This window comes from Mytilus galloprovincialis, chromosome 4 (genome assembly GCF_965363235.1).
Source record: "Mytilus galloprovincialis chromosome 4, xbMytGall1.hap1.1, whole genome shotgun sequence".
NCBI lineage: Eukaryota > Metazoa > Mollusca > Bivalvia > Mytilida > Mytilidae > Mytilus > Mytilus galloprovincialis.
In genome coordinates, this window is record NC_134841.1 from 71,141,961 (window position 1) to 71,153,982 (window position 12,022).

Sequence of the window (12,022 nt, forward strand, 5' to 3'; positions counted from 1 at the left end):
AATTTCAACGTCTTTTTAATTAAACAATTAAATTCACACGTCTTTCATTAATTATTTGTAACCTATTATAAAACTTTACGTTGAGCACTGTTTTTCGTTCAAGACTACGGTTTTTTAAAACGATATTGTTGGGTCAATCCATGTTTCATTTTCATTAATTTGATATCAATAGAAAAAAATTGTTACATGTTTATTTGTTGATAATTTTGTTGTGAGGCGTTTTTCCTTTCTGTTGATATCATAAACACGAAATGCCTTCTCCTACGCTTCTAAAACAAACAAAAAAAACAGTGTTTTTAAGTCAGGCTGCACACAGAACAACGTATAGAATGCGTGCTTGTTGGATTCATTATAGACCGCAGAAAGTAGTTTCTCTTTCGTGTGTCCTTTCTTGGAGTAAGGGAGATAACTTGCGTAACTAACGACGAACGTTTTTAATCCCGTATTCCGCTAGAGGCGTGCAATTACGTACACTTCGCCTTAAAATATATATGTTCAGAAATACATAATACTAATAAAATAAAGTAAGAGATGCGAGCGGGATTTATCGCGCCTAAAGCCATCCAACTGTGAAATATATACCAAAATAGGTTAATTTTTAGGACATTTCACGAACAGATCGTGCAGGTGCTTTATAACTAACAGGTGAGATGTTGTTGCAGTAAAAAAATATTCATTTTAATACAATTATTAAAGTTGTATAACGTAGAATATGTTTTGTCATTCAGTGTCTTCATATTTAACTAAATTCCACTATGATGATTTCGTAATGCTAGTCATGTTTACTGTCGAATAATGATACTATTCTTTCATTTGAACTGTGGAGCGAATCATTAGTATTGTATATGCGGTGCATTTTCACTGTATAATTATTATTTTTTTTATCTATTACAGCTCATTTCTTTAAGCATGTAGAGCAAGACTTTAGTTGATTTGCTTGCTTTTTTTATTAGATAATCATTATGATAACACCCAATTTAATTCAAATATTAAAAATACAGGTTAAACTATGCCTATTCATATTGTTTAAAAATGTCAATCTTATTTACAAAGTTTGTATAAACAATTATACAAACAAAGCAAGCAAGCCAACCAAAGTTTTGCTTTACATGCATTAGGAAATTAGCTGTAAAGCCTTAATTTAGCCGACTTGCTCAAATAATAGATAAAGTAAGAGAAAGATTTGATAAAATTTAACATACGGATAAAAGTTTGGTTTTAAAACACTCTACTAAATTCAATAGAAATAACATTTATTTCAAATGTATTCCATTTAGTTTCTTATAAAGCGTATAGAGATCTTTATCCTTATTTTTTTTATCAATTTCCATGACACTTCACCACTAATTACGTACATCTTGATATAGATTGCTCCTTTGTTTTCCCGTTTAAAAGGTTTTACACTGGAGCCCTTTATAACTTGCTGTTCGGTGTGAGCCAAGACTCCATGTTGAAGACCGTATTTTGACGTATAATGGTCTACTTTTATAAATCGTGACTCGGATGGAGAGTTGTCTCATTGTCACATACGACATCTATATGGCTCAAAAACGAAACGAGACGGGATAAAAAGGGATGAAAAAATCTACGCTACTTTTTTAATATATTTATAATGGGCTTTATATGAGTCAAAATAGAGTAAAATAGTGGGTCGCATTTGGGTATAAGCGTCACGCCGGATTGCCGATTTTTTGCAAGCGTGACAGGTGAAAGTCAAATGATTGTGTAGAGAAAAACGGGAAATGAAGTCTAGCGGGACACGGATAATTACAAAAAATTAGAACTGCATAGTATAAGCGGGATACGGGAATCTGACAAAACAATAAGCGGAATACGGGAATCTGCCAAAACAGTAAGCGGGATCTGGGATCAGAACCCCCCAATGAGACCCCAGAAAAAGATATTTTTGTATATTCATCCTATTGCTACAGTCATGCCTTCAATAACAAAAGTATCCGATGCATGCATTTTTTCATATTTTTGGTCCCTTTTTCAATTTTGTGGGGTCCAAATTTATAGACAAAAGTCCTTTAATATAGATATTTGGAATTCGTTGACATGCTGAATCTGACCATGTATCAAGTTTGGGGATTTTTTGCCTAGTTGCTGAAATAGCCCACATAGAGTTCCAAAGGGTCTAAAATCAACAAAAATGAATTGTAGCATGCATTTCGTGTACAATAACCCAAATGTGCATGGTTTTACCTCTGTGGTAGTATCCATTCGCGGATCTAGAATTTTTCATAAGTAGGGGCCCACTGACTGCTTAAGAGGAGCCGCTGCTGTCACGCTCCAGTGATTCACTATATAAGTTAAAATCAAGGAGAAACGTAATCTGAAGAATACAATATGACATTTTGAGAATCGCTTTTGTTACAAGTTTGAAAAGCTATATATTTGATGAAGAATGAATGAGGAGTTTGTATTTCAATTGGAAAATACATGTATCATAAATCCTAAAGTCATCAACTAAGTTTTTTTCATTTGTTGCAAGTGCATTTATCACATAATTCTACAATAAAAATTCCTCGTATCTTTGAAAATTCTACATTAATAATGACTGCACTAACAGTGATAATTCATCGCATCTATAGTTAAAATGGATCGCTTTCAATAATCGATATGCTATATTATGATGCTTTTATAACACTTATTTGAAGTTTAATGCTATGTTTGTATATTATAAAGACATATCACAATGAAAATATGTTAAAACTTAACTTAAAATCCTTTAACTTGATATTTTCAAAACGTAAACAAATACAGTTTTCCCATGATCCTTTATTCTACAATAGACATACCCGCATATAACAGTAAAAATGAACTAGCTGGATTCGCACTTTATATACACTGACACACTGCGTTGTTCCCACCATGCGTATGGGCTTTATTATTATTAGGAATTATTATAAACTGTTTTATGCATTTCAACCTTCAATGATTGTGTTTTTGGACAATGAAGTGAAGTTACAAGCTACTTCATACATTAAATTGAAAAGTACCCCTGCAGCAGCAGTAATAATAAGATATGTTTCAGTAAACTGCCGGTTCCAAGTCCGAATAAAGTAGTAGGGAAGTAATTTTTCTTCTAATTGGCGCAATCGTATGTTTTATTTTTGGAGCAAATGAGACCATGTAATTTTAAAAAAAGTTGTGGCGCAAAAGGACGCATTTTTGGCGCAAACGGATCTCTCCCGATATCCCCTTTTTTAATTGTTAAAAATCTTCTCATACATAAACTATATCTCTCAGGAACCTTTGACTATATATTACATTTTTTTGCAAGTAGTGGAATAATTCCTATTCAAGAATGAATGATAGTACATAAATCCCCTAAAGAGTTTTTGTAGATGTGACCTTAGACATAAGAGTCCATGTCCGTTCACATAATGTGTATTGACTTACATATTTACCCTTAAGAATAATATGGTCAAATTTGTCAGTTCGGACCAATCACATCTAAACGAGCATCAAACGACCGGCTGTTAAGATACCGTAAGTAATTCTGATTTTGAATTTGATTTTATTACAACAGTAGAGTAAAAAAAAATTAAGACGCATCTGATGGGTTTTTCATTTTACAATTGGTTGATTGAAGATGTTAAGGAAAACCAGACTCTAAACAATATGCGCAAATCCACCTATTTGATTAAAAATATGAATAATGTATATCAACGCTTAAATTAAGATAACAAAATACATTCTTATTTTTCTAATTCCACGTAGGAAAAAGAAAAAACTAGAGGCTCTAAAGAGCCTGTGTCGCTCACCTTGGTCTATGTGAATATTAAACAAAGGAAGCAGATGGATTCATGACAAAATTGTGTTTTGGTGATGGTGATGTGTTTGTAAATCTTACTTTACTGAACATTCTTGCTGCTTACAATTATCTCTATCTATAATGAACTTGGCCCAGTAGTTTCAGTTGAAAATGTTAGTAAAAATTTACAAATTTTATGAAAATTGTTAAAAATTGACTATAAAGGACAATAAATCTTTAGGGGGTCAATTGACCATTTCAGTCATGTTGACTTATTTGTAAATCTTACTTTGCTGAACATTATTGCTGTTTACAGTTTATCTCTATCTATAATAATATTCAAGATAATAACCGAAAACAGCACAATTTCCTTAAAATTACCAATTCAGGGGCAGCAACCCAACAATGGGTTGTCCGATTCATTTGAAAATTTCAGGGTAGATAGATCTTGACCTGATAAACAATTTTGTCAGATTTGCTCTAAATGCTTTGGTTTTTGAGTTATTAGCCAAAAACTGCATTTTACCCCTATGTTCTATTTTTAGCCATGGCGGCCATCTTGGTTAAATGGCCGGGTCACCGGACACATTTTTTAAACTAAATATCCCAAAGATGATTGTGGCCAAGTTTGGATTAATATGGCCCAGTAGTTTCAGAGAAGAAGATTTTTGTAAAAGATTACTAAGATTTACGAAAAATGGTTAAAAATTGACTATAAAGGGCAATAACTCCTAAAGGGGTCAACTGACCATTTCAGTCATGTTGACTTATTTATAAATCTTACTTTGCTGAACATTATTGCTGTTTACAGTTTATCTCTTTCTATAATAATATTCAAGATAATAACCAAAAACAGCAAAATTTCCTTAAAATTACCAATTCAGGGGCAGCAACCCAAGAACGGGTTGTCCGATTCATCTGAAAATTTCAGGGCAGATAGATCTTGACCTGATAAACAATTTAACCCTGTCAGATTTGCTCTAAATGCTTTGGTTTTTGAGTTATCAGCCAAAAACTGCATTTTACCCCTATGTTTTATTTTTAGCCATGGCGGCCATCTTGGTTGGTTGGCCGGGTCACCGGACACATTTTTTAAACTAGATACCCCAATGACGATTGTGGCCAAGTTTGGTTTAAATTTGGCCCAGTAGTTTCAGAGGAGAAGATTTTTGTAAAAGTTAACGACGGACGACGGACGACAGACGACGGACGACAGACGACGGACGACGGACGACAGACGACGGACGACGGACGACGGACGCCAAGTGATGGGAAAAGCTCACTTGGCCCTTCGGGCCAGGTGAGCTAAAAAGAAGTTTGGGAAATCAGTCAATTGATTGAAAGGTAGTTAATATTTCCTAAAATTAAATTTCTAAATCTTCGATCCTAAATAACATATATACATGCATGTACCTGACGTACAGTATGCTTTAAGGATTTAGAAGGAATGGGTTTAAAAAAAACCGCACATGTTTATGGTAAGAACAATTGATCACACCTCAACCATCTAAAACGCTGAAACGGCAAATCATGATAAACGCCTCAACACCTGAAGTTTATGAAGTGTTGCTTTCAACTTTGTGATGATCATAGGGACAGCCTTTGGGACGAGGTGGAACGATGTTCGCATTTTTAATCAGTGAGGAGATAGAATCAATAAAGACTTTCCTCCGACATTGTTAAAAAAAAGAATTGAAAAAATAATACGTTTATGAATTTCACTTTTATTCACCTTCATCAGGAACGCTCAAAGCCGATATTTGAAAGCCAAGAATGTATATAAGAACCGAAACAACTGAAGAGCATTATGAAAACCAAATTCGAAATTTTACTATTCTTTAATCGTACTAATTCTTCAACGATTCTTAATAACTTGATATTGCTGCTAAAATCTGTTTTAAAAAGCTGTATAGTTTATATGTAACAAGTGGTGAGACTTTAATAAAGTATTTGTCTTGTCTTGTCTTGTCTTGTCTTGTCTTGTCTTGTCTTGTCTTGTCTTGCTAGTGCATGAACACATATATGTTGTGAATTCTATATATTTTATATAAATAACACAGTACATTTTGTGAGACACAAGAAAAAAACATGTAGTGAAACATAAGTTGAAAATGTATAAGAATTCCCTTCATCCTATGATCGTTTTGTATATTTTTTGTCGCTATATTGCGGCTAGAGCTATTTAAAATACTAGTATTACAATGAGACGTTTTTCTATTTAAAATCAGACTCAAAGTCTTTCAAATTTCTAAAACTTTAGTTTAAAACGATTTTACTTCTGTACAAATAAAATTTCATCAATTAGATGACAATTACAAAAACGTATGGCACTCTTATCTCTTTAATATACTAGTACTCTTGTACGGGGCGCCGAATGGGACTTTTGTGGTTTTGTACAAAATTCAATTCTGTCATAACAAAATAATTTTTGTCTTACAAAACTATGTGATACAGACTTGTTTTATGAAAACTCCAATTTTGTGATGACAAAATTCATTTTTGTAGACATGACATAAGTCAATTTTGTCACAAAGGTATGCAAAGATAAACTTATTTGCATACAAAATTGACTTTTGTTACCTGATATGGAAATTAAAACACAAAAGTCAATTGTGTGAGACAAAATTGACTTTTGTGAGACAAAATTGACTTTTGTGAGACAAAATTGACATTTGTGAGACAAAATTGACTTTTGTGAGACAAAATTGACAAAATTGAATTTTGTCTCACAAAATTGAGTTTTGTCTCACAAAAGTCAATTTTGTCTCACAAAAGTCAATTTTGTCTCACAAATGTCAATTTTGTCTCACAAAAGTCAATTTTGTCTCACAATAGTCATTTTTGTGTTACAATAGTCGATTTTGTATGTAAATTAGTTCACAGAATCCAAACTAAACAAATTTGCATACAAAATTGACTTTTGTCGCCCAATTTTCAAATTAGGTAACAAAAGTAAAGTCTGTGTTACAAAAATGAATTTTGTCATGACAAAAGTAACTTTTGTCCACTGAAAGATAATTTTGTATGACAAAATTTTCAATTTGTAGTATGCTACAAATTTTGTTAAACTGAACTGATTTTTGTTGAACAAAACTCACTTTTGTCCGTACAAAATTGAATTTCGAGTACAAAATCACAAGAGTCCCATGTGTTCGGCGCCCCGTATCTTGCATCTCTTTCATATCTAAATAGCCATTTGGTTTCATGAACATTCCAACTACAGGTACAAGGAAAAATTGACTATTGTACTGTGTACTTTAACAAATTTTGGAATTATCAGCGGGAAATAAGACTATACAAGGAGAATACTAACGATACTATCGGTTATATGAACAAGACATATATTAACCTACTCATGGACCCAGACATTCTTATGAATAAAGTTATTTCAAACATTTAATTTGTAAAAATCTCGTTGTTTGCAAAATTGGGAAAGGAAAATCGAAAGGCCATTTTACAATGTACAAACATGAAGGTTACCAACACCTAACACGTGAAAGAGATGGGACATTTATAACACGTTTACTCATGGAATAATACTGATGAATGTATATTTATCCCCAGGGATAAACACTTATCTCGATAAATTCAAACTTGTCAACCGAAGTACATCGAAATAACTGTTATAACCAAATATGTATGTCAATCCGTGGAAAGCAACTACCTTTAGTTATTGAAGATGCATTGTAGAATCAAAAGTTATAAAAACACAATACAAGTTTCTGAATCAAGCTATATATATATCCTTATAAAAAAGTAATACGGCCGTTAATTCAGTGCACATTATCTCACTTATAACAACTAGTTTTATTTATCTTTTTATAATTCCAGAATGTCAGTCTGGTTTTAGAAATGAGGATTTTAGCAATACTACTGATATGTGTATTTGTGAGACCGGGTGACCAACGACTGAAGACTTATTGTTTCGATTATCCAATACTTCCATATTATACAGACGCTTACTTACCTATTAATGAGTGCTATTTTCTGCGGAAGGGTCCACAATACGGTACTAGTATTATAACTCATTATGAATATTGGTAATTTACCGTCTATTTTTTTTTATAGACCATTGCATATACTAGCGTTGTCTTAGCCTTATTTGGCACATTTTGGGGATTTTTTTTAATGATCTTCAACTTTGTATTTCATTTTGCCTAACTGGTTTTTTTTTCGAATGACACTGTTATTAAAAAAATTGACAACACGTTTAATAATTTCAATGCGTCCGAATCGCTTTTCTGGATTAACCTTCATCAGGAACGCGCATCAGAAACGCTCAAAGCCAAACATTTGAAATCCGAGAATGTATAAGAACCGAAACCGTTGAAGAGCTATATGACAAAAATACCTAAAATTGATAGCCATATTCATCTAAAGTCAACTTTGCCTGAGGGGGTTGAAACCTTAGTTTCTTATAAGTGTTATAACGACGACAATCGCCTCTGGTGTACAACATTACGAACCTAACTCTTTAGTGGTTTTGACAAGGAACACGTTAATACCCTTTTATATATTTTACAATATAAACGGAATACATTAAAGGAACCACTGGCGGAGAAGGAACACATTACCTCAGTTAGTGAACACGTACGTGTTGCCCAAATTTTATTTGATATACATAGCTGTGTTGTATTAAGTGGGCCATTACTTTGCCTTTAGCAAAAGCGTTCTCTTTTCTCTCTTTCTTCTATCCTTGCAATTGATTAGAAACTAAAATGAACTATTTAGCGAATCTTCTGTTAAGACCTGTGTTGATCGAAACCTGTAACTGTTATCAACATTAAACAATCGCAATTTTCGCAAAAATGAAAAAAAATTATTTGAACAACATAATTAATTACAGATTACAGACTCCATTAATACTGAACGAGTACACATTTTTGTTTAGGGCCCCGCTGAAGCCCTGCATTAAAGACCCAGGACAGTGACTGTTTCTGCTCATTGGACATTTCCAATTTCCATTCTCAATTTTATATACCTTTTACCGACGTGTACATGTTATGGGATTTTCTCATTGCTGAAGGCCGTTCATTTGTTTATAACTGCTAATTGAAGCCCCAGTCCCATTAGACCACGATCGCACCACGCTCACCACGATCTGAAATAAATAAAGATCGTGGTGAGGTCGCGGTATGAGCGGCATGAAAATGTAAATTTTCGTTGCTTTCACGATGCTACTACGTCCTCATTACGCTTCTACAACGATCCCGCTACGATTATGCCACGTTCTCACAGCGCTTATTCTGCGACCTCACTACGCTTATCAAGATCTGTCTACGCTCATCACGTTCTCACTACGACCGTACCACGAGTTATCCGATTGCAACACGATCTTACCACGCTTCTTCTGCGATTATAGCACGTTCTTACCACGATTATACCGCGATCTATTCTACGCTCTCAGCAATAACGTCAACATCGTGTTCCATATGAATACAGTTCCATTTCTTATTTTCTGATTAATACGTTTTCTCGAAAACAATAGTAATGCCACGAAAATCTACTAGAACACGTGGGCGTGGTGGTAGGGGTTGATGTAGAGGCAGAGGGCGCTCTGATAGTAACGAATCTTGATCAAGTAGTTATGTCGGACCAACCAATCCGACGTAAATTAAACCTACTGCTGGTCTATAAAGCTGAATTGACGATATTTTAGTGAACGATAGCAGAGATGACAGAGATGTGTCAATAGATATAGGAAGATGTGGTATGAGTTCCAATGAGACAACTCTCCATCGCCAAGTAACTATCTTTAAAAGTAAACCATTATAGGCCAAGGAACGGCCTTCAACACGGAGCCTTGGCTCGCACCGGACAGCCAGCTATAAAGGGTCTCCAAAATTACTAGTGTTAAACCATACAAACGGGGAAATCAACGGTTTAATCTATATGAAAACGAGAAGCATGGTTGAGCCGTAAGACAAATTAAATGAACAAAAGTCCCAATTACATACAGACAAACAAAACCTTGAGATATTTAATATATTTAATGTGAAAATGACAATGAGAATGATGATCGTAGTATGAACGTAGTCAGGTCGTAAGAAGAGCGTGATGAGGACGGCAAGGGCGTGCTAGAATCGTACTATGGTCGTTAATAGCGTAGTATAGTCGTAGTGGAAGCGTAGTTTGGTCGCAGTGAGAACGTGATGGTCGTAGTAAGGTCGTAATAACGTCGCAATGAGATCGTAGCGCAGTTTCTCCAAATAGAATCACGCTTTCGCAACGCTTTCGCTACGATGGTACAACGACCTTTGCGATCTTACTACGATCTTAGTGCGCTCTCACTACGCTTCTTCTACGATCTGATTTCGCCACGACCGCACCACGATTGTTTTGAACATGTTCAAAGTTAGCCACGCTCATCACGATCTTGAAGACCTCACCACGACCGTGATACGACCTTACTGCGATCTACACGATCTTTTCACAGATCGTAGTGCGATCGTGGCCTAGTGGGACTGGGGTATTACATCCACTTAATCATAACATACTAATTTTGCGAAATTTTAAATTTTTAAAACAAAAGACGAAACCTAACTGAATATAGCTGCCCTTCATCTTTTGTTGTGACGACAGAAAATTTAGATATTCTTAAACGGATCGATGCTAAATAACGATATGCACCGTATCAATATCAAACCTAATAAGGCATACAGCTGTGCTTATCCCTTTGAATATTTCTATTCACTATATGAGTAGTGTATACATACCTGCAGTACATTCATTTCTACGTATTGTTATATAGATCTAAGGTTTCCTTTTATTCACACTTTCGATTAATATACATTTCGTTTGAATTGGAATTTCACAAACAGCTTTTGTTTTATGATCGAAAAGTTACAAACAACGTATACCTAAAAAGTTAAAAAAACTATATCCATATCTGCGTCTAATTCAAGAACCACGAAGAAATAACAGTATAACGTTACATGGATCTTGACAGAAGTTTGAAAAAAATATACGATTGATAACTGTATATAAACAAATACTAGATACATAAATTTAACACTCTAATTCTTACATACAATTACAAAAAAAAACCATTACGATTTCGGGCAGTAATTAACAGTGCTAAAATTTAATCTTATTTTGACTTCTAATTACATCTAGTCAGAAGCTAACTCGTATGCCAAATAAAGTAATGAAAAGCTTTCAAGGAAAGCATTTAGAATCATATTCAAAACAGTGTAGCTGTGGCCATTGATTGACAACCTTAAATTATCCCATTGACTGGGGTAGATTAGGTGAACGTGTGTCTGTAACAACTGCTCACTACTTACTTATTATAGAATTTAAACTGTGGGGTCACCAAAGGTTCTTAACGCCTTTAATATTAAAATAGTTCGAAAAATTAATCAGGAATAACTTTATGTTTTGATTTATATAATTGATATAAATCAAAACATCGTGTTATTTCTAATTAATTTTTCGAATTACTTTATTAAGGTGTTGAGAACCTTTGGTGGCCCCATAGTTTAAGTGTCTTTAAACAGTACATAGTGAGCAGTGGTCGTTACATACAAACGTTCACCTAAATTGTCCCAGTCAATGGATGAATTTAATGTGTCAATCAATGGCCACAGCCACACTGTTTTGAATTCCATTCTTTTAATTTATTCTGGCTATTATTTTTATTTGTTTGTTTCAGAACTCTTCTTCATGCTTCTCCTGTTGCTTCCGGGAAGTGGCGACATGGTCGACACTGTTATTCCACCAGTCCCAGCACCGGCGAAATAAGCAAAGAATTGGATGCACAGACTCGGAGACAATCTTTGTCAGATTGATGTTTAATTTTGAAATGCAACATTTGGTTAAACTTTACTTTATGACTATTTTGCTTTGAAATGTTAACTAACTTGTTTTTACTCGAGTATACACACTTATCCCCTTGTTATTTCATAAGATTTAAGGGAAACTTGGGCTAAAATACAGCTATGACGTAAACTGTTAAACCAAGTGCTGCATATTTCTCAACTCATATTTCTGGTATAAAGAGTTATTTGTATATTGTTTATATTGTTTTATCCTGACGTTTTTCCTTTATGATATTTCCCTTTTAAAAATTGTAAGCCGAACAAAAAAGTTTGAAATTACAAAATAGAGCATCAACACTTTTAAAACGAAAACACACAAAAAAAAAACAAGGCAAAACAACAACAACATAAGACAAACAACAGTCTAGAGAATTAGTATCACGACCAAATCGACTAATTCCATGTGATCAGGGATGGATAAGGAGATCCTTTTAAGTTTTTG

General features: G+C 34.0%; 1 long non-coding RNA gene across 1 annotated transcript; it reads left to right on the forward strand.

Annotated features, from left to right (window-relative positions):
• Positions 1 to 3,409: 3,409 nt before the first annotated feature.
• Positions 3,410 to 11,776, forward strand: LOC143070737 (uncharacterized). Its single transcript, XR_012976669.1, has 3 exons — positions 3,410 to 3,495; positions 7,592 to 7,769; positions 11,415 to 11,776. It is a non-coding gene; the product is annotated as an uncharacterized LOC143070737 (long non-coding RNA).
• Positions 11,777 to 12,022: the final 246 nt, after the last annotated feature.